We start from the raw sequence: 20,398 nt of genomic DNA on the forward strand, positions 1-20,398 counted from the left end.
ACAATATCCATCTGTTGCCTTTAACATGCCAATCTTCAGTGAAGCAGAAGGGTTATACTAAACTCTCTGCTCTCAGTCAGAAAGCATGAGGGACATGTTTTAAATGGAGCTGACTATAAGCAGAATAGATGGCTTATTTTAGTAAGGTCATGCTGTCGCTAAGTGAGAATTTGTTTGGTTTTGGTGATGTCTGAGGTGTGTTCACAGAGCTAAAAGAGGATATGAGTCAAGCATGTTTTTGCTTCATTAGTCAGCTCATGACTCTTCATGCTTGAGGCTTGGGCTGATTTTAGATGGCCCACCCCAGGGCTCCACATTTCCCTCTTTTGCCCAGAAGAAAAGTTGACTAATCTGTGGTTAGACATCATCTTAGATTTTGCCATTTACGTGTGAATTTATAGTCTTAGAAGGATGTTTCATCAAATAATTAAATAATTTGGGAGCAAGTTACTCCTATTGACATTTGCTCCTTGTTTATGTCATCCAATAGTGCTGGAGAATGAGTTGAAATGCCCTGTGGTCTGTGGTTAATGCAAGCTCAAGATATTTTCATGTTTTGTTTTATGACATAAAATACATCCATGATGGGCCACTTGTGAATTTTAGATATCTTTTTTTTTAATCTTAGATATTTGACATCCATTTAAAAAGAGGTTTCATGTTGAGGCTAGTTTATGTGTTCATCCCCATGAATGAAATGTTTTATTTGATTTTTGAATATGCGTTACTTAGCTGAACGTGGACTAGTCTAGATGCTGCAATGTGTTTAAATGACACTTCATTATGACTATATGATCGACTTGAATGCCTTGTTGCTTGAATTTAGTGTTCTGTTTTTTTTTTTTAGTGATTGCCTTTGTACCTTCAAAAAAACATATTTTTACAATTATTCTTTAAAACAATTTCCTTAAAATAAGCCCAAATTTTTAATAAAACATGATGTGAGCTTAATGGTAACAGGGGTGTGCTTAAAGGGTACAAAACTGTGCCCATTAAGCACAGCCAGACTTTTTGAATTTAATGATGTATGTCTTAATTGAAATTGTTTTGTCATTTAAAATCAAATTAAATATTTTTGTGTGAGATTAATATTTTATTTTAACAACTTTTTGTACTGAAACCAATATCTTATGCACTAAAAATGTCTCAAAGTAGATTTTGGTGAGCTTAATGAGTACGTTTACCCTAAATCTCTCACTGCTTTTGACTGAATGACCTTAGTAGCTTTAATAAACATTATTGTGAAATAGACAATTTTGTTGGTGAAAAAAAACCAAAAAAAAAAACAGATAACATTGTGCCTAAAATGTAACTCACTCAATATTCTAATTTCTAATTTGAACTGTTGCATAAAATTAATATCACATTTAAAGGGTTACTCCACCCCAAAATGAACATTTTGTCATTAATCACTTACCCCCATGTCGTTCCAAACCCGTAAAAGCTTAGTTCGTCTTCAGAACACAATTTAAGATATTTTCGATGAAAACTGGGAGGCTTGTGACGGTCCCATTGACTGCCAAGTAAATGACACTGTCAGTGCTCAGAAAAGTCTGAAAAGTTTAGTCAGAATAATCCATCTGCCCTCAGTGGTTCAATCTGAATTTAATGAAGTGACGAGAATACTTTTTCTGCACAAAAACAACGACTCTGCTTCAGCATAGCGCCATTTTGGAGAGTATCCGCTGGACGCAAGCAGGGTACGCTAGCTGTTCTGTGTCAGCCGCACCGCACGGATACGTCTTCTACGTTTGTTTACGCTTTGATTTGAACAAAAACAGCGTATCCGTATGAGGCTGACATTTCTTTTTTTGTAAAATATTAGTTATGGATACTGTGTGTATGAGAGAGTGTCTCTACTCACTCTTGCTTTTGTCAGCTGTCAGCTGTGCTTGTATATGCTGTGTCAGCTTCCCTCTTACCCATGCTGCTGTCTCATTGACCTCCTCAGTTTCACCTTCACTGATAGTTACCATCTCCCCATACTGTTTTAGTGTGGGTCAGGGCAAACAGACAGCTCTAAGGCTGTGGGGGGTAAAGACAGTAATTGTGAGGCAGTAAGAAATGTCGTTTGATGACTCAACCACCCACTGCACTCAGTTTCCTCTGTATTTGTTGTCTTCTAGACAAGGTCTGTCTTGAGTAAATAAATGCCTACCGTTAGTGTAGGCTTAGGGCTGTAGTTGTGTGTACTTTCTGCTTTTGGTTCACCCAAGGGATAGTTCACCCAAAAATGAAAACTCTGTCATTAATTACTCACCCTCATGTCGTTCCACACCCCTAAGACATTCGTCCATCTTTGGAACACAAATTAAGATATTTTTGATGAAATCCAAGAGCTTTCTGACCCTGCATAGACAGCAGTGCAACTGAAACATTCTGAGGCCCAGAAAGGTAGTAAGGACATTGGTAAAATAGTCCATGTGACATCAGTGGTTCAACGGTATTTTTATGAAGCTACGAGAATACTTTGTTTTTTATCGCGCAAAAAGAGTATTCTTGTAGCTTCATAAAATTACGGTTACAATTGTTGGGTGTGCTATTCTTTTAGTTACAGTTGTATGCTTTGATGAGAAAAACGATATTTCCATTTCATGCACATGTGTTTGCAATACTAATCATCTGTGTTGTTGTTCTCTGAATTGCAGACAGAGGGAGGAAAAAAACTATTTTTGCAAATGACTGGAGCTTCCTGGAAATGTTTTTTTTTTTTTTAGATAACTCGTTTATATAGTCTAGATTTTAGGTCAATTTTAGATGGATTACACTAAAAAAAATCAATTTGAAAGAAAAAAAATCGATTGCAGTAATAGCCAAGCAGTGTACAATTCTTACAGGTTAAGGTTTGGTGCTCAAGCGTGCTGCACAAGTTTGAATCCAGCTTGCATCATTTGCCACTTCTGTTCCCTTAACTCTCCATCATATTTATTCTCTTTCTATTGTACCTAGCAATAAAACATATTTATCTTTAGAACAAAATTTTTACTGCACCTTTTTTTTTTCTGAGTAGTTTTTATAGGTTGCTACACCCTGTATTCTGGGTGGTTGCTGGTAATTGCTTAAAATTCCCCTATTATGTGTTTTTTTTTTTTTTTTTGGATGTTACCTTTAATTTAGTTTCACATAGCCAGACCTTCAGACTGATGGGAGAAGTTTTAGACTCCATAGTAGCTTTCATTGGCCTAGGACTGCCCAGGAGGGTGTCTGATAGACATGTAAAACAACCAGTCAACAGTCAGTTTCATTCAGCATTATGTTTCGAGGATCGAAGATGTCAGTGTACTTACAATAACAGACTGGTGTCCAACTAATAAATCATTCATTCAGTAACATCATGCAAGTTTACTGCAATGATGGCACAGAGTCTATACCGAGAACTTCACATACTTTTGAAAATCCAGCATTCAGTTGATCTCATCTGACCAATCAGAGTAGAATATGCTCTTAGAAAAGAAGGGTTTAGAGAGACCGGATCCATGAACGAACATTATCAGGCACTATGAGACAAGAAGTGATGCTTCAGTATATATTAGAAAATTAAAGGGTTAGTTCACCCAAAAATGAAAATTCTTTCATTAATTACTCACCCTCGTGTATTACTGGATTACTGACCCTGCATATTCACAGCAATATAACAGAAATGTTCCCAAGTCCAGAAATGTAGCAAGGAGATTGGTAAAATAATCCATGTGACATCAGGGGTTCAATCGTAATTTTCCGAAGCTGTCTATGGGAGGGTCAGATAGCTCTCAGATTCCATCAAAAATACACTATATTGCCAAAAGTATTGGGTCACCCCCATCTAATGAACATGTTTGACTACTTTAGTGATTTCCATGAGTACAAATCTTATTTATTAAGCATATAATGATATTCTAGGGAATTGTTTGCTTCTAATTTTATAGCAACAGTTTAGACAGGACTCTTTTCTATTCTAACATGTCAATGTCTCTGTGTATAAGGCAAGGGTCAAAAAGAAGTGACTGATTGAGTTGGTGTAGAAGAACTTAAATGCAGAACTTGAGCCTAAAACTCATCACTAAAAACCAATGACTTCATTGTGTCATTTTAGATTACTTCCAAAACTGTTGCAACCGAGATGGAAATACAATTTTTATTATGTTTCCATCTTCGTTGCCACAGTTTTGGAAGTGCCTTTTTTTGTTCTAAAGAAGGGGGTGTCCCAATACTTTTGTCCATATAGTGTATGGACAAGTCATCGGTGTTTAGTGATGAGTTTTAGGCTCAAGGTCTGCATTTAAAGTCACAACAGAGGTGTTCAGCTGGGATCAGTACTTGGCTTTCTGCAGACCAGTCAAGTTCTTCCACACTTACTCAATCAGTCATTTCTTTTGAACCTTGCCTTATACACCGAGACATTGACATGTTAGAATAGAAAAGAGTCCTGTCCAACCGTTGCTATAAAATTAGAAGCAAACAATTACCTAGAATATCATTATATGCTTAAAAATTAAGATTTGTACTCATGGAAATCACTAAAGTAGTCAAACCTGTTCATTAGATGGGGTGGCCCAATACTTTTGGTAATATAGTGTATCTTAATTTGTGTTCCGAAGATGAATGAAGGTCTTAAGGGTTTGAAACGACATGAGGGTGAGTAATTAATGACATAAATTTTGGGGTGAACTAGCCCTTTAAAGTCTTTTTTTGACCTTGGATGCATACAAACATATTGTAGGAAAGTTTGAAATAGTATAATAAGTGCACTTTAAAGTTGGCATAAAAAAATCAGTCTGTTTCTATATGTATGTAAAAATCTGTTGCTACTTCCATTTCAGAGTGTTTTCAAAACCAATCCATACCACCTAAGTGTAATGTATAGGATTTTGATTCACTTGGTTCGTGAATTTTTCTTTGAAAACTGATTTTCGCAGCACTATGCTGAGTGATTTGTGTGCCAGAGTTTGACTGTAGGCTTAAGGGGTTTAGAACAACCCCCTAACTCTTAAGGATGAGCAGTAGTAATAGTTATGCTTGCCTTAGCAAACAATTATATTGTCACTTTGCCAGCCCTGTGTTATGCTAATAAATTGCCTCCTGCTGCACTCACTCAGAAACCTTTACACTCCTGATTCTCATGTAAACTACTCCATTTCCAGAGTGATTAGCTTCACTCTTTCGAATGAAGGGCTTCGTGATTCCAGTCCTCTCCCAGAGCTCCAGCCCCTCACAGCAAGGGTTCCGAGCTGTTGCCTTGGTGACGTTCCAAGTACCCTGTTCCATGTTTCTGAGTTCTGAATTCTCATTAGGCCTTCAGGGTGTCAGAATCTCATCAGCTGCCATAGTAACGCAGCATTCCCAGGCTTGATCAAGTGATGATGATGAAGTCATCCACAGGAATGAGCTTATGCAATAATGGAGATGATTCATTCAGTATGCTGGCATAGCACTAGCTTTGTTTCCATCCACTTATTTTTATGCACATTTTGGAATATAGCATAAAATGCTGGATGGAAACGCCAAGATGCGCATAAATTCTAAAAATGCGCATAAAAAACTTGACTAACTAGCGGACCGATCTTCTTCACAGCATCTATATGTTGTTATGGTCATTCTAAAATGTCTGAGGAAAGTCTGTCATCTAAGTATTTCTGTATAATTACTGTCTTACATGACTGCGTTCCCAAACAGAAGCATTCACCTCCGAAAGTAATGACCGCATTTATTGTGTCTCGTCTGCTCGTTCTGAGGTGCGACTAATTTATGTCATATATGAAAATTATTATATTAAGTGGCTTCTCCTATATTCTTAGTGATATTTAGTGCCACAGTTTACCAGGAAGTGACGATTTTGTTCTCTTTGACTCGTTGGATGGAAACGGTGGTTTATTCGTATGTGTTTTATGCCATATTCCAGTTTTGCGCATAAATTCAATTAGAATATTTGGATGGAAACTCATGATGGAAAAAAAATGAAAACTGTATTTGATATGGTCTGTGCTTAGATATGAACACTATTTGCATGCATTTTACCTTAGTAATGTGACATTTTAGGGTGAAAATGAATGATAATTAATCTGTCTATCTGTCCATAATTTAACTAGTGTTGTCATTAAAAAACAACAACTAAATAATCACAATTTTCTGTAGGGATGCACGATATATCGGCCACTATATTGGTATCGGTCGATAAATGTAAATTTTTCTGTTATCGTTATCGAACCGATAAGAAAATTTGGCCGGTATATTAAAGCCGATAAATAATGCATTATTTCCTGCAGAGGCACTTCAGATGCCCACTGTTCGCCATGATGGGTTTTAATTGCTTGAAATATTGGAATCACTTTGAAAAGGAAAATACAGTGAAGTGCAACGTGCAGGGCAACTCTGTCATATTATAATGAGAACATTACTGTTAAATAATTAATGGAATCTTTGTGCGCCCGCGCGTTGTGACGGGAAAAGCGCATCCACGGAGCTACACATTCATGACTAACACAGTTAAGTTTGCGTGTGCATTTGCAGCCTTTTGTGCAATTGTAGGTTGTAATATTGTTTATTTTATGCATATCTGATTTATCTCATAGGCCTATAGAATTTGTTTGGTTAAGTTAATAGAGCGTTAATAGATCGCTTCTGTGATCATCTTTAGCTCAGCGCATGCAGCTCAAATAGCAGCACACAACATTAATAACTATATGATTGGGACTATCATATACGTATATAATGATAACATATTATTAAAAAACGTTGAGAATTCTTTGGTTTAATTTGCCATGTTTCAGTGCGTTGCTGCGGGAAGAACGCATCCACAACAGAAGTTACACATTCTGGTTGGCACGTAACTTAGTTTGAGTTCACTTGTGCATTTGCGTCTTTTTGTACATACAAGTTGTAATATTATGTTTGGTTTATGTTGTATAAATAGCTGATTAATCTCATATATGATGCATTTCCTTGAGTTAAATGAGCTGCCAGCAAAGCACTTCAGTTTACCAGTGTTCATTCAGCTTGCAGCTCAAACATCAATGCACAACATTAATAACAATGACTGAGACTATCATATATATATATATATATATATATATATATATATATATATATACACACTCACCTAAAGGATTATTAGGAACACCTGTTCAATTTCTCATTAATGCAATTATCTAATCACATGGCAGTTGCTTCAATGCATTTAGGGGTGTGGTCCTGGTCAAGACAATCTCCTGAACTCCAAACTGAATGTCAGAATGGGAAAGAAAGGTGATTTAAGCAATTTTGAGCGTGGCATGGTTGTTGGTGCCAGACGGGCCGGTCTGAGTATTTCACAATCTGCTCAGTTACTGGGATTTTCACGCACAACCATTTCTAGGGTTTACAAAGAATGGTGTGAAAAGGGAAAAACATCCAGTATGCGGCAGTCCTGTGGGCGAAAATGCCTTGTTGATGCTAGAGGTCAGAGGAGAATGGGCCGACTGATTCAAGCTGATAGAAGAGCAACTTTGACTGAAATAACCACTCGTTACAACCGAGGTATGCAGCAAAGCATTTGTGAAGCCACAACACGCACAACCTTGAGGCGGATGGGCTACAACAGCAGAAGACCCCACCGGGTACCACTCATCTCCACTACAAATAGGAAAAAGAGGCTACAATTTGCACGAACTCACCAAAATTGGACGGTTGAAGACTGGAAAAATGTTGCCTGGTCTGATGAGTCTCGATTTCTGTTGAGACATTCAGATGGTAGTCAGAATTTGGCGTCAAACAGAATGAGAACATGAACCATCATGCCTTGTTACCACTGTGCAGGCTGGTGGTGGTGGTGTAATGGTGTGGGGCATGTTTTCTTGGCACACTTTAGGCCCCTTAGTGCCAATTGGGCATCGTTTAAATGCCACGGCCTACCTGAGCATTGTTTCTGACCATGTCCATCCCTTTATGACCACCATGTACCCATCCTCTGATGGCTACTTCCAGCAGAATAATGTCACAAAGCTCGAATCATTTCAAATTGGTTTCTTGAACATGACAATGAGTTCACTGTACTAAAATGGCCCCCACAGTCACCAGATCTCAACCCAATAGAGCATCTTTGGGATGTGGTGGAACGGGAGCTTCGTGCCCTGGATGTGCATCCCACAAATCTCCATCAATTGCAAGATGCTATCCTATCAATATGGGCCAACATTTCTAAAGAATGCTTTCAGCACCTTGTTGAATCAGTGCCACGTAGAATTAAGGCAGTTCTGAAGGCTAAAGGGGGTCAAACACAGTATTAGTATGGTGTTCCTAATAATCCTTTAGGTGAGTGTATATTATTTATATATATATATATATATATATATATATATATATATATATATATATATATATATATATATATATATATATATATATATATATATATATATATATATATATATAATATATCATAATGAGAACACTGTTATAATAAAATGTTGTGAATTCATTGGTCTAATTTGTCGTGTTTCAGCACGTTGTTGCGGGAGCCAATTAAGCGCGTCATATCTTATTAGCGCGTAACTTGGTTCAAGATCACTTGCGCATTTGTGTCTTTTTGTGCATATATAAGTTATAATGTTTATGTTGTATGAATAATAAGCGATTCAGTGTAAAGGTGTTCATTCAGCTCTTCAGCAGCGCACGCAGGTAAAACTGCATGTTGCTATTTGAAACAGTGGTATTAATTTAAGATACTACTTTTCAAAATCATTGATATATTAATAATAAAAAAAACACCACTTTTATTTTTATCTTATTATTTTCATCAACAATATGGTTTAATTAAAATAATTTAATTCAATTGCGGAGGCTATTCCGTTTAATTTATTCATGGAACATGATTTTGGAATTTTTTATTTTAATTTTTCTACATATAACATTAAGTAAACTTGTCCAGTGACTTGTTTGCATTATTTAAGCATTGGTTTATTTATTTGTAAGGCTGCTTTATGTTTGATTTATGTTGAAGTGTTTAATGGCTTTTAATGGTGAGACATATTTTGTAATCAGGCTCTCAAAAACTGTGGATTTAGATTTATCAGCCAACATATCGGTTATCGACTTTCATTTACAGTATAAAGAATTATCGGTTAGAATTGACGGCCAAAATTTTCATATCGGTGCATCCTTAAATGAATCACAATGAATCACATATTAATATATATTTATATTGTCACAATGTTCCATTGAATCTCCAAATTAATATAGAAACATCATAAAGATGGTATATTTAATGTTTAATTGCATCTTTTTTACTAAGTAGCCTATTATTAATGAAGGCCAGTGTCATTGATGCAAACATTGATGTCTTTATTAAATGCATTTTCTCCTAATTTTTAGCCATAGCTATTCAACATTATACAGACATATTTTTTTACTTTTCATAGGCTTTGAAAAACAACTTTTAATTTAAGTGAACTTAAAGCAATCTTCATAAACTATAAATTGTATATGCAAAAACTATCAATTGAATATAGAATAATCTTTATACGAAAGTTAATCAGGGACAAAAAGTTAATCAGGGAATAGCAGTGTGTGATTTTCTTTTTTTTTTTTTTTTTTTTTTTTTGATTGATATGACACACACTGCAGCAGGTTTCACTTTAAAAGTAGTGCTGTCTTTTTAAAACCTGATGCACATGACGTAGATTTGACACATCTGATTTCCACCCAACTGTTTGTGGTCATTTAGGACTTATTTAAGACGAGGTCGCTTGCCAAAAATGGGCATTTTTATATAATTCTTTGTTGTTTTGTCTGTTGAAGTGCAAAAGTGAACTACTGGCACACTAAACATTAGGTTACAGTATTTATATATTAACATTAAAAGTAAGAATTGTCCATTGTTCATTTTATTTATTAGCAATGTATATTATATAATTATTAGTGCTGTCAAACGATTAATCGCATCCAAAATAAGTTTTTGTTTACATATGTGTGTTCTACTGTGTTCAGTGTTTATTATGTAGCAATAAATGCACACACATGCAGTATATTTTGAAAATATTTACATATACGTTTATATATTTATTTTTATATTTAATATTATATATAAATATATTTAATATATTAATTGTGATTAATCGTTTGACAGCATTAATAATTATATATATATATATATATATACACACACGCTATCCATCCTAAATTCTATGTGATATTAGTAATTTTCAATACTATTTAGGTCAGATAGGGTGTATAGTATGCACATTGGGACGCAGGGATTGTGTGATTATATAAGGTGCCGGGCTAGACAAAAGTGAAGCAAACGCGGAGAGAGAGCGCAACAGTGCACGAGAGATATGTATACTCATATTTGATAAGGGTACAGCGAACCAGTGTTGCCAAGGTTGCGGTTTTCCCGCACAATTGGGCTATTTTGAAGATACAGTCGTGGGAAAAATTACAGAGCTGTGGGTTGCGGTTTTTTGGGCTATTTTTATAATGTAGCGCGGCTGCTCAAAGTGTAGCCTATATATATATACACGTGATCGCAAAAGGAAGTTATTACAAACCCTCGATGGTGGTTTAAAGTGAGTTCTGAGTAAAAGTGTACTATTAATCTCATAAATTGTCTTATGTAGCATGATGCTAATGTTAGCTCTAATCCACCTCCAGAACAGGTCGAATTCTTCTTCATAATGCATTTTGTCATAATACTTCATGTAAGGTCGCAAGAAAATGTTTTGTATTTATTTAGAAATACTTTTGATAATAGTTGGGTAAATGTGTACTGGGATTGAAGCGATGTGGCTTGGTAAATGTTTTATTGTCAGTATAAAGGCTGATAATGGCTGAATTAAAACAAAAGAATAATAAGGATTATGTCTCATACCTTGCGGAGATATGAAAGGTTAGGTTCCTTAAACTAGTTTGTCATGCATTCCTTTATTTCAACACATTTACAGGTAAGTCCTAGTATTTTAAATTTGCGATTAATCGTGATTAATCACAGTCCAGGACTGTGATTAACACGATTAAATTTTTTAATCGACTTGGAGCATTTTGTGTTGTCTTTCAAACTACAAATAACAACACTTGGTCTGTTTATTTGGCTTCAGAATATTAGTGTACAGTACGTGTATGTACTGCACTATCCATGTATGAATGTAGTGTAGTCAAAATGCAAGAGAAAAGACGGTCCATGCAAAGCTGCATTATGCCTCTGGCAGTCCAGTGAATGATTTTCAGTCTAATGTGAGCAAAGCGTTAATTTTTAACAACTTTAATGTGTTTTTGTTTGGATAGACTGTGTTTCCGACAGCACAGGCCCATTAAACTTAACCAACACACCCAATGTGCCAACTTGCCATTTTTGTTAAAAAGATAATGTCTATAAGATAAGCCTCACAGACTTTCCCACGTAGTGGTTCATGTATGTGAATTAGCCTGTGTGCTGTTCATCTACATCCTGATTATGAGACATTTTACTAAGGCTACTCAACTAATCAAAATAAAACCAAAATAGTGAAATGGCTTAGTGTGATTATCAATTGACAAAGGATGTGGTTCAATTAGATATATGCGCTGTGTGTTTCAGAGTAAAGCATGGCACTGTATTCTTACATGTGAGGAGCTTATTATTTGCCAGTGTTTGCAACGTTTTAGAGTGGCTCGGTTTTGTAAATGCTGCTCCACACAAACTCCATCTCTGCATATGCTCTGAGTTTGTCACTTTAACATGCATTTGGGAATACAACATGCACCAACCATCCTCCTATACTTGTATTGAGAAGCTCTGATCAACAAAAGAGAAGCTGTAAGGTCCCACTGTGTATTTCCTTTAATATAAAATTTTTATGGTTTATCTTTTAAAATGAAGAAATTAAGACAGCCAGACATAGCATTGTAATTTTACAGCTGTAATATAAAATAATATAATAATTTACAGCTGTAATATAAAATATAATAATAGTAATTTCATGTATGCATGTATGTATGTATTTGTTAATTTATAGTAAAATATTACAGTAATATTTCTTGTTTTAATTTATTTATTTTTATTTATTAATATTTAATTAATACTGCTACTACTACTACTTATAATAATTCAATTTCTCATTATTATTATTATTATCATAGCCATATTGAGATATAATCACAAACAATTTTGGCTAAATTGTGCAGCCGTACCACCTGAATTTTTAAAATTGTTTTAAATCACAAGCACTTTTTTTATCAGAAAAACTAGACTAATTGTTTTAGTTTTAGACTAAACTATGTCTTTTGTTTAATGCAGGATTAAATGAATGATCTGTATAATTGAATGGGCCAAACAGTGTTCTGTTGGTTGTATTGCAGTGATTTTAGCAGAGAAAGTCATATTTGTAGTCTGTAGAGACCAGATTTGGAACTGTTAGATAAAAATGTCCTCTGCTGCTGTGAAGATATCCATCTTTCTCTCTGCATGTGATAGAATTGTGTAATATCCTGTATTGATGGTTTGTTGGCAAAATATAAAGCATCATAGCAATGCCAGCAAATCTGAAACTGTATCTTATCTGAACTGAGTTCCATTTCATTAAATTGTTTGTTTGACCTCTGGACCAATTTGCAGTCGTGTCATACAGCATGGTTGGTTAGGCATACTCTTTTTCATGGTTGGATCTGCTCGCTGTTGTGTTTTCTCAATGTTGGATCTAAATTAAGCAATGTTCTGCATTTCATCAGGTCTGCTGCTGGGGATTATTGTTAGATTGATTTAAGATTGTGAAACAAGCAAATGGCCATTTTTGCAATATCAGTGGCAGCTTTGAAGTCCCCTTAGGTGTGTTTGAGGAGGGATGAAATGATGTCATCTTTAAAGGAAATGTGATACTTACTCAAGCAGAGTTTTAACTGCCTTTGTTATCTGACCTTCTGACATAAATCTGTCAAGCTAAGTGTATTTTACAAAGAGTAACATTACACACAGTCAGGAATTTGCAGTTTGCTAGTTAGTCAAGCATTTTTAGAAAGCCCTGAGTCTATTCCAGTTATGTTTTTTCCCCCACACTGCTCAGAATTTATTCAGATTTAGGGAAAGTTTACTCAACAATGAATGTTCTGTCATTAATCACTCACCTTTTAAGTCATTCCAAAAATCTGTATAACTTTTTTGCCTGCATGAATGGAGGTACAGAAATCTCCTAGGTTTCATTAAAAATATTTTTATTTTTATTACAAAGATGAACAAAAGTCTTATTTGGAATGGCATGAGGGCGAGTAAATGTTTACATAATTATTCATTTTGGGTAAACAATCCCATTTGAATATGGCATGGAGAAAGTGGTTTTGATTCATTTATCCTTGGGTTGACTTTAGTGCCCTGCTGAACTAAAACTGAATTGCCATTTTATATTGCATTACATTTATGAATAAAATTTAATAAAAGCTTGCAAGAGGAACTAAGGATAATTAGGAAGTTACTTAGCAATTTCTTAAATTTGTACTTTTAGAGCTTTTGAGAATAATTCAGACATCTGCTTTTGAATGCGGACGTTCATGAACCACTTATGTAACTGAATGTTATAAGTTAGTTATTTATTTCCAAAAATATGGAACAGGATCTGAATGTGAATCAAATTCATGCTGGTGCATTGTTATTCAGTTGCTAACGTGGTCTAGATGATAGGTTGTTGCTAGGTTGTAGCCAAGGTGTTGCAATGTGGTTGGTAGGCTGTTGCTAGGTTGTTAGGGTTTTCTGGATAGTTTTTAGATGGGGTTTTAAATTATTGCTAGGTGTTTTGGATGGTTGTTAAAGTCATCTTGGTGGAGCTTACTGTATGACCTGGATGAATTTGCTTTTTTTTTCCTGAGAATAGCAGAAACAACTTAAAATATTCCATCAGTTTTGCTCATACAGATAAGAGTAATACATAATTTGAAACTGTAATGGGACTACTTTTATGTTCACAGTCACAATATTAACAAAATATTGTGCTTTTGTAAATGAAAGAAAACAAACAGCATGCACTTTCTGCCTTCTCAGTCTAACTCAAAAGTGTCTGGGCTACTTGCCTCACAGACATGAGAGACATATCTATCATAATTAAATTAATATGAATCTGCGATTAGCTAATGACTTAAATGAATGACTAATAGTCGACTAGAATTTTTTTCCAATAATACATAATACAACAATAATAATCATGCCAAAATCAAATAAAATAAAGGTAATAAACTCTTCTCAAAAAGCTTCATGATTTGCGGTATCATTCATGTTCATAGCACAAACAATGCAGACGTGTTATGCACCGACGTCTAGTAGGGTTATGGGTTGTAAAAAAAAACTGCACTAAATGGTTTACACTGACATGAGGTGAGGGTGAAGCCAGCAAACACAATGGAAACCTGAAGTCTGCTGTGAATGAGAGGAAGTGTTGCACAGGAGGAAGTGGCCAGAACACCTCCCAACGCTTTACCACCGGGGCAGTTTTACAGCCTACAAGCATTAGATGAAGAGGGGGCAAAAGTAGTCTTGAATATTAAGAACATAACCACAAATCTAGCACATCCCCTCCTCTGATCAAACCACAAATCTGCAGGCTCCAGCCTGTTATGGTTTTACAATGGATTGATGCACTGTGTCCATTAGACCAAAGCTGTGCACAGTAGGGTTTTGATGACTTTGACACAAGACAACACACTGTTTGTTTCTGTGGTAATGGACAAATGATTCAGGTTAGCGTGCATTGTGGTATAACAGGCCCACATAAAGCCAAAGGAAGTCTGAAGCAAGTTTGAATTTAGGAACTTAACATGCACTGAGAGATTACATTGTGAGAATGCATTAGTCTTGAAGGCTTTAGTGTGTTGAAGCTTATTTCTGGAATTTGAATTGTGAAATAATGGGGAGAAAGACTTTAAAAGATAAACGTGTAGAGGAATTGAAATGGGGAAATGCTGTTTAAAAGTACATGCAATCAGTGATATCACATTTTCTTATTTTGAGTTGTTATAATAAATTCTTTCTCTTCTCTCTTTTCAGATTGTTAGTGTTTCTGTAGGATTGCGACCTTGGTGAGTGCCTGGATAGGCCTCCCTTCTGTCACCTCCTCTGCTTTGCTTTTCTGCTGGTAAGCATCTCCACACACAATCACAGCTCTATTACAGCTACTGTGCAGTTGTTTTACTGTATAGGAACTGTTGTGAATCATTGTTTTATTAAGACTTGTGTATTAATAATAATTTTTCAAGGGCAGTTAGCCTAAGAAGTCACTGTGTTCATCTGCAAGTCAACATGTAACTATGCTACCAGAACTAATTTAAATAGGTCATATCATGAAAATCATTATTATTTTTTTCCCCTGTTAATTTTGGAAAAGATTCAGTTTTACACTACCCTTCAGATATTATTTGGGTTTGGTAAGATTTTTCTGAAAGAATTGTCTGATGTTCACAAAGGCTGCAATTATTTGATCCAAAATACAGTAAAACAATATTAACATTTTTATAACAATTTATTATTAGTAATAAAACTTTTTTCTATTAATGTTTTAAAATGTAATTTATTTCTATGATGCCAAAGCTGATTTGGAGCTCAAGAAACATTTCTTAACAATATTTTTGTGCTGCTTAATATTTTTGTGAAACTTTCTTTTTCTTCAGGATTCTTTTATGAAATAGTATTCTTTTATTACATGCAGGGGTGCACAATATAATTTTTTTGCCGATATCCAATATGCTGATAAATTTCAACTAATTTTGTCCTATAGCCGATGCCGATATATAATTTTTTTTAATTTTAGTTAGTTTTTAACAAGAACTTATTTGTTAGAATTAAATAAACCAATAATAAAGTTATTTTATAATGACAGTACATTGAAGATTTGAAAATAACTATGAATAAACTATATATTAATTACAGCATTTTTTTTATCAGAAAGATGCAGTGGTAACCTTAACATTTTATTTTATGATTTAATATTTGTAAATGGTCTAAAACAAAAAAGATGTAAAAATTCTGAAAATCGTTTAGAGCTCATAATTTGTTTAAAAATATAACATATTGCCCCGTAATGAATAAATCAGTATATATAAAATTATTTAATTTATGCTTGTGATTTTTTTTTATTTTTTTTTCCATGTAAGCTATAGCTTCTGACCTTTAAATCAAAACATACTGGTGATTTTATGGCATCAATTACTGCTTTATGTAATCAGAAATACAGTCTAAATATTATTTGTGTATTTTGCTTTCTTTTTATTAGAAGTAGGCCAACAGCGCCCCCTACGGAATTAATACACCTTATTGAGCGGGCATTAGGACCCAGGAGAGACTTCCGCTGCTAGTGCTATTACTGTTTCCTCTATCATACACCGAACACATCATTTTGTATGTGCATTCTCAGTTTAAATGCAGCAATCCAAAACAATGAATCCAATCACCATTCAGGCAAAACTTTGCTTCAAGAATGAGCCACAGTGCTTACATGATCTAATCGCACTGCTGATATGATTTAATCGCTAGCACACCCTGAGCACATGTGAGTTAATTGTATTCCTCTTATCGGCAAGACATATCGGCATAATTTTTCATATTGGGCCGATTCCGATATTTACATTTAAAGCCATTATCGGCCAATTCCAATATTGGTCCAATAATATCGTGCATCTCTAATTACATTTTAATTGTACTTACAAGGGTCGGAAATTAATGGGGGCTTGTAGGAAAAATGCCACCAAAATAAATAAAAATGCCCAACAAATTCAAGATAAAGGGGTAAAAATTGCCCCTGCACAATGAAACATTTGACTATGGCCGTCATGATTAAAATAAAAAGTGAAAATGAATTGTGTCTATTCGCAGAATTACATTTGAAAGATTTTATTGTAAAATGTATTCAGTGAGTGAATTGCAGTCTTCCAGAACTTTCACATCAGAATGTCACCGTAGTCCAGTTGTCCAAAACCACTTACTTTTTGTTTTTTTGCATTCCCCTGATATCTTAGCAATGATTGTCTTTTGTCAGTGCAGCAGTCTGGGTGTGCTGTTGAGCTCAAGCTCTCGTGTGATTCTGCTCTGAGCTGCTGGATTGGGGTGTGGGGCATTCTTGGTTCAGTGTTTTCTGGGATGTGGAGTCTTCCTGCCCTTATGGCTGTTGATGTGTTGCAGGTGCAAAGCAGTCTTTGTGTTTATCATCCGTTTTAGCATTTGTGATTGGTTTGAACATTGAGATGAGCTTTGAATTCTTTCGTTTAAGCCTCAGACACAAACGCCAAACAATTTTGTTTGGTTATTGTTTTATGATTTTCTTGATTTTTGTTTGGTTATTGTTTTATGATTTACTTGATGCAGTATTTTTTTTTTGTTTGAAGAGTTTGTACACTTATACTTGATCATCCTCAACTTTATAGTCTGAGATAAATCTGAGAAAGCAGTGCTGTTTTCCCAGCAGTTGATGACATATGTAATTTTATCACAGTTGTTTCAAGCCAGGGTTATTATAGTTAACTAAAACTAAAACCATAAAAAGAAACATTGTCATTACTTAAAGTCATATAAACGTTGACTGAAATAAAATAAAATATAATATTATATTTAAGTATATTTTAAATATTTAAACAGTTACTAGGAATGACAAATGAAAACAGAAAATACAAAAATAGAAACTTGATTCAAAATAATATATAACATAAAAATCAATTACAAATATTAAACCTATAATAGTGTGTAATTTATGCTAAAATAACACAAAATATATAAATATACTCAAACTTATTTTCATTTAGTTGCTAAAGCAACATTTCTCATTCATTTAGTTTGGTAATGCACTAAAATAACTAAAACAGTGATGAAAATGAACAAAAACAATATATTTTATGAAATAACAATTCAATATATTTACTAGAAATGAAAACAGAAAATACAAAAATAAAAACTCAATTCAAAATAATATAAAAATCAATTACAAATATAATAACTTTTATATTAGTATGTAATATAGCATAACAATGTTTTAAGCTAAATTAAAAAAGAGAAAACTTCTTGCTTTTCATTTTATCCTGAAGAGATGTGAGCCCAGATTGTGTAACGTGGTTACTGTGGAAGTAAACGGCATTGTGGGACATAAAGAGGGTTTGAGTAATGCAGCTTCCTGTTCCTCTAGGATGGTGTCTTATGTAATCAAAGGGTCAGAGTTTGCAGAAGGTGGCCCCATTTATATGCATGATGGAGGGGAGTCTAAAGCCAAGCAAGTAGCTGTTTTGTCGTTCCTCTCAGAGCGTGCAGTGGGTACTGAATGTGTGCATCTTTAGTCGGAGGAGCAGGAATGCTTAGAATGCTTTGATAAAAAGGGGGCCTTTTTTGCTTGAAGTTTCAGTTTCTGTAGTAAATACTGTACATAACCCAGTATAGACACACAGACACACCTCCACCCTTCTGACTTTTTTTTTTTGCTTGCCTCTTTTTCCACCAATTTATTTTATTTTCATTATATTTATTATTTCCTGCCCCTAACCTCTCATATTTATTTTTGCTTTTGTTTCCATGGGTACCTTGACAAGTTGCCACACACATAATTGCTGAGGTTGTTAACACACCCTTTACATGTGACTGCTATCTGTAAGAGGAAACCTAGTGCGTGAAATAAATCAACATGCACACAGTTTTATGGCAGGTCATGATGTTGTGCATTACAGGAGATGCATTTGGATTATTCCAAATCTTGTGGCTGGGAGCCAATGAAAACGCCTTGTACTTTTGCAGGGCGAGGATGGATTATATGTGACTAGCAGTGGAGCCTGAGGTCATCTTTAACAGTGTCAGCCCCTCCCCCTGCATATCAGCCAATGCTGCCCCTGTCTGGTAATCTTGAAAACTGCCTCTACAAGAGGATTCACCACTTTAATAGGATTTACATGATTGCTCTGAGCTATTTGTTGTTAGAATAACTGTATGATTAATGCCTGATTATTGTCTGGAAGTATCAGTTAGACTGTCTGTTCAAAGCTTCAGAACAGTTACGGTCTGTCTGTCTGCATTTTGTCTAGAGATGAGTTGTTGTTTTAAATAAATATTGTTCTTTTGAACTTTGTTCATTAATGAATCCCAAAAATAGCATAAAATTAAGTAACAAGTAAATAGAAAAATTAAGCAGCACACCTTTTTCTTTTTTCTCTTTTTTTTTGAACGGTGAAAAAAGACATCTCTGAAGGATCGTGTGACTCTGAAGGTGAGCAATGGCTACTGGAATAAATTAAATACAGGAATAAATTACATGTTGAAATAGAAAGCAGTTGTTTTTAAATTGTAATATTACTGCTTTACTGTATTTATGATTTAGTAAATGCAACCTTGGTGATCATAAGTGCTGGGCAGTCAAAAAAGATCATTCAATATACCCTCCTCATTTTTATTTTTTAATAAACATCAATTCTGCTTTTCCTTGGCTTCTTCGGTTATCTCAACATAATAAAGTTACTAAAGACAAACTGGGTAGTAAATGATTACGTTACATAATCAGATTCCAAAAATTAAGTACTTGTTAGATTATATTACATTTTAAAATACTTGAAATAAGACTTTTAATAAGTTACTTTTGATTACATGATTACATATTCACACAAGTCTTTGTCTTAGGAAGGCTTTTGTCTTTCAAACATGAAAATGCACAAAATCACATGATTTTTCTTTTCAAGTAAAGCAGGAATTATTTTGTCAGCTAAACCTCTTTTATCTAATATATTAACTTGAAGTCCCCCTGAGATTTTAATTAAGTTAACACATTTGAATGTTCACGGTTCTTTGAGATTGGCTAATCGTCACATGACATTCAGGTAAACAAAGAGAATATTTCATGTTTTTTAGTAAGCATTTTATTTTGATTTGTTGTTTTAAAATGATTTATTTGAATTAGATTTTTTTTTATGATTTAATTAACTAAATTTTTTTTATCAAACTCCCAAACCCCTGCAGTTTCTTTACAGACACCAGTTTGGGAAGCATTGACGTAATGCACTTCATGATTTTAATAACAACGAATGGAATAGTTTTTCATTGTCTTTGTATTTTTATGTCAATATGGTACAATATTATCCTATTTAAATTAATGTGATGAACATGTTAGGTCAAAAGTAATCTAAAAGTAATAAAAAATAGTTTATTATATTACTTAAAATGTGTAATGTATTGGATTACGTTACTAACTAACTACAATTTTTGTTGTGTTATTTGAATCAGTAATTTAGTTTTTTTGGGGTATCAGACAAACTCAAAATCAAACTTGGAAACCGGACAAAAGACTGGATCCAATATTCCTAGTATGGAGATTGGATCTAATATTACTGACCCTAGACTTTTAAGTGGTAATGTAATAGTTTCTAACTTGCATATGAATTATTTAATTGATCAAAAAGTGTAGAATAGAATAGAAAAGTGTAGCTATATGCCGATAGTTGTAGCAGCACAGTGAATACTGTGCAACAAATAGGG

At 34.3% G+C, this 20,398-nt stretch overlaps 1 protein-coding gene across 1 annotated transcript in view; it reads left to right on the plus strand.

The window, feature by feature from the left end:
* The window catches only part of LOC306864670 (CYFIP-related Rac1 interactor B), a 51,005-nt gene that overhangs the window by 7,051 nt on the left and 23,556 nt on the right, over positions 1–20,398 (plus strand). Inside the window, exon 2 of the mRNA XM_079408825.1 lies at positions 14,954–15,041. The gene's annotated coding sequence lies outside the window, so the exon portion shown is untranslated. The remainder of the gene's footprint in view (positions 1–14,953; positions 15,042–20,398) is intronic.

The sequence above is a fragment of the Barbus barbus genome (genome assembly GCF_936440315.1).
Source record: "Barbus barbus genome assembly, chromosome: 46".
In the NCBI taxonomy this organism is placed as follows: domain Eukaryota; kingdom Metazoa; phylum Chordata; class Actinopteri; order Cypriniformes; family Cyprinidae; genus Barbus; species Barbus barbus.